The following is a 4,349-nucleotide window of genomic DNA, read 5'->3' on the forward strand; positions in this document are numbered from 1 at the left end:
GGTATCGGCCGTGCCGACGACGGCCACTGGGGGCACCTACGGCCGCCGGCGCGGCCGACAACAGTCCACACCCCGAGCTGAGCGACGGACCAGGAAGAGCCGTTCCGCATACGGCCCGGGCGCATCGCCGGCCCCCACCCGCTTCCCTCCCGGCAATTTCAAGCACTCTTTGACTCTCTTTCCAAAGTCCTTTTCATCTTTCCCTGACCGTACTTGTTCGCTATCGGTCTCTCGCCTGTATTTAGCCTTGGACGCAGTCTACTACACGATTTGGGTTGCATTCCCAAACAACCCGACTCGTTGACGGCGCCTCATGGGGCGACAGGGTCCGGGCCAGACGGGGCTCTCACCCAACCAGGCGCCCCTTTCCAAGAGACTTGGGCCCGGTCCGTCACTGAGGACGCCTCTCTAGACTACAATTCGGACGGCACAGCCGCCCAATTCTCAAGCTGGGCTACTCCCGGTTCGCTCGCCGTTACTAGGGGAATCCTTATAAGTTTCTTCTCCTCCACTTATTTTTATGCTTATACTCAGTGGGTAGTCATGCCTGACCTGGGGTCGTGGTCGAAGCGACGGGCGCTTCGTTTGCTGGGTCATTTTGAGGCCATAATGCCGGCTGCGCGTCGGATGCACTACGTTGATAAAGCGAGGACTCCCACCATGCGATGTGTCCGACGCGGTACGCCGGCAGCCCGATCTTCAATCCACCGCCCCTTGCGAGACGAGGGACCAGATGCCGCATCCTGATTCCCGATGAGGGGGGTTGGGAGCGTGTTTTGGCGTGACGCCCAGGCAGGCGTGCCCTCGGCCGAGTGGCCTCGGGCGCAAATTGTGTTCGAAGACTCGATGGTTCGCGGGATTCTGCAATTCACACCAGGTATCGCATTTCGCTATGTTCTTCATCAATGCGAGAGCCGAGATATCTGTTGTCGAGAGTCGTGTGGATTAAATAGCTTTGCAACATAAGGGTTGCCTAGCAAGCTAGCCATGCCCTTGGGTTAGGCATAGTACTCCTTGACGCCTTCGGCACCATGTGTTCTTCTACCCCGAGCCCCCACCCACTCCGAGGAGGGGAGGTGGTCGAGGCATTGGCCGAGCGACAGTTTTCACTGTCGCCGACGGATTGGACGACGCGTGCACGGTCTATTTTGGTCAGGGTCACGACAATGATCCTTCCACAGGTTCACCTACGGAAACTTTGTTACGACTTATCCTTCCTCTAAATTGCTGCTATCACTGTTACTGTTACCATTGCTGCTGTCACTACTATCAAAACTGTCATATTACTTTGCCCCTGATTGCTTGCTGCAGATAATTAATCTCCAGATGCGGTTGAATTGACAACTCAGCTGCTAATACCTTCAAATATTCTTTGGCTCCCCTTGTGTCGAATCTATAAATTTGGGTTGAATACTCTACCCTCGAAAACTGTTGCGATCCCCTATACTTGTGGGTTATCATTTCTCAATCGCACTAGGGTTTGTGCTACGCTCAGGAAGACGAGACGGCGGTGACTTCCTAGAGATGGAATAAGATTCTCCTCAACTAGTAGAAAACAGGGCACCAGTCTCGGTTTTGCAACCGGGACTAAACAATTGGGACTAAAGGCCCCCACTTTTAGTCTCGGTTGGATTACGAACCGAGAATAAAGGTGCTCCACGTGGCCGTTGTTGGACGCCCAGGTAGGAGGACCTTTAGTCTCGGTTGGTAACACCAACTGGGATTAAAAGGCAACCACGCGTCAGCAGCTGCCGGGCCCTGGGTTTTTTTAAAGGAGGGGTTTAGGGGTTTCATATTGTGTTTCCCCCTTTTCTTTTTGTGTTTACCATTCAATTATTTTACATTTAGGGTTTTCATTTTTATTTTATGATTTTCATTCAACTCGACGCTAGCTACTACATATAGCAATGAAAGAACCATTAATTACACAATATCGTCATGGACATGTATAGAAAGAAGTGACCTCTCTTTCTCCGTGCTTATTCGAACAACAAGTTTTCGTATATCTATTTGAGTTACTACGTATAATACACGATCATGCATATATACAATATAACATCTCCTACAATCCCTAACATCATCTACCAAAATCGCATTGCAACTCCCCATGGTATTCTCCGTCTTCAGGTATGACATCTCTTACAATCCCTAACATCATCAATGCTCCCAAGCGCAATATATAGCTTGGAATTCAGCATCTACATCAGGACCACACAAGTTTGAGAGGCATCCATGTTAACCTATAAAATCCAAGAAAGTTATCGTAGCACATACATCCCAGTACCACACAATCCGACAACTTATATCACTGCATATAGCCCTAACACCTAGGTTTGGAAATGCATGCATTGCCTTGGAAGAACACGCGTGGGTTTATAATTGTGAAGACCCTCACTACTAGCCTCGGTTGTCGTGGTGGCCAATGCCCTGGCTCAGCTATAGAGATAGGTATGGAACCATGTGTGTCATGACTCATGATAATGTACCTATATTGTCGTGGAAACATCACGATAGATGTCCTAGTGTGAGAACTTAGTCGTGAGGCCAACACATCTATGTAGTAGCTTGAAGGGGTTGGTCGGAATCGAGAGACACAAGTTTTTACCCAGGTTCGGCCCCTCACGGTGGAGGTAAAAGCCTACATCCTACTTCATTGATATTAATGATGATGATCATGATTACAAGGGTGCTCATCTTGAGAGCTATTGACTTCTCTATCTAAACCTAACTTGTTTAACTTATGGAACCTGTCCCTCTTGGGGAGCCCTGCCCCTCCTTATATATGTTGAAGGGGCGGCTTACATGACTAGTCCTATTAGGATTAGGATTACTCTATTACAAGTGGAGTCCTAGTCTTGCTTCCTTTGTAGGAGAATATTCCTTACGCCTTTTCTCTTAAGCCGACCCACCATAACATGAACCGGCCTACCATAAACCGCCTTCTGGGCCACCTGGTCTTACCGTTCCTCTGACCCGCTTGCCGGGTCACCCATGAGTCGCCAGGCTCAGGCAGGTCACTTAGTGAGTCGCCAAGTCCGGCCGGGTTATACTTCTGGCCGGGTTACGCCGCGGTGTATATCCCCGACATTAGCCCCCCCCCCCCAGTTTAATTTGGATTCATCCATGTTAAACTGACCTACAACATAAACACAAGAACAAATTTGTTGGTTGTGCTCCGGTTTATATATTCTTATAAACCAGCACTTGATCATCCTTAAGTCCTTGTCATTTCTTCCTTCTGAAAAATTTGAGTCAATAGACCAGCTTCATAAACCGGAAGCCCCCAAGGGTCGGCTCATTACACTGTGATGAGTCGGGTCTTCAATAAGGTGAGCAAAAAATGACTTTGCATTAGCCCCCAAGTGTCATGGTGCATGCTTGCAGCTACATGAGACTTTCATATTTGATGTAATCTCAACTTGAATAATGTAGCCCCCAAGTGCCAGGTCGTAAGCCTGCAGCAACTCGGGACTATTCCTTCAATTGTAGAATAAATCATATCCATTGATAATATAATAGCCATTACGCTAAAGCGACTTTGAAAGCCTTAATCATAATACTGGTTATTGATAACCATAATAAAATCCAGCCATGTTGGCTATTTGAAGATTTGAATAATACAATCCAATGATTTATGGGCGCATGATTCCAATGGCGCAATCCGAATATATACTGGTGACTTATAATCCCAAGCTAGTCCGGGTTAATAAACACAAGAACAAATTTGTCGGGTATGTCCAACCCGTTGGAGTTATGTAGAACTGGGAGGAGAGCCAAACCATCGGTTAGTGTGATTACCGATGGTGCATACACCCCTTCGGGGATTTCTTTAGATGAGAAGTTAGCATGCACCTTCAATTTAGACAATCACCGACAATCTAAAGCGCCTGTATGCATATTTTGTACCCATGATGTTTGTTGCGCCATAGGCCATACACCCCTTCACGGATTAATTTCTCTTAGAGGTGTTGCATGACAGGGAAATGCGATATATAACACAATAATTCATAATATTGGCATTTCAAATACGTCTCATAATTACACAACTGCACATGACCAAAAGAACATATGTTATATTTAGCATAATCTATTTTTTACAAACCTAATGAGTTGCATGTGAATTACATTTACCATAGCAATCTATATGGAAGTGTCTAATGTAAAAAGAAGTAACAAAGAAGTCTAGACAATTTGCATAAGCTAAGTTCTTCACAAACTTCAGATCACTACTAGGGAAAACCTTATACACAGAATCTTAGCAGCAGCGCGGCATAAAAACAGGCGTTGTTGCTAAGTAGTAGCAGCGCGGCTACGGAAAGCTCGCTACTGGTGCAAACTTAGCAGTAGCG

The 4,349-nt window shown here is 46.8% G+C and overlaps 1 non-coding gene across 1 annotated transcript; it reads right to left on the minus strand.

Moving 5' to 3' along the window:
* Window positions 1–782: 782 nt before the first annotated feature.
* On the minus strand, window positions 783–938 carry LOC119304431. The gene has a single exon (XR_005148259.1). It is a non-coding gene; the product is annotated as a 5.8S ribosomal RNA (ribosomal RNA).
* Window positions 939–4,349: the final 3,411 nt, after the last annotated feature.

This window comes from Triticum dicoccoides, chromosome 5A (assembly GCF_002162155.2).
Source record: "Triticum dicoccoides isolate Atlit2015 ecotype Zavitan chromosome 5A, WEW_v2.0, whole genome shotgun sequence".
Classification (NCBI taxonomy): Eukaryota; Viridiplantae; Streptophyta; class Magnoliopsida; order Poales; family Poaceae; genus Triticum; species Triticum dicoccoides.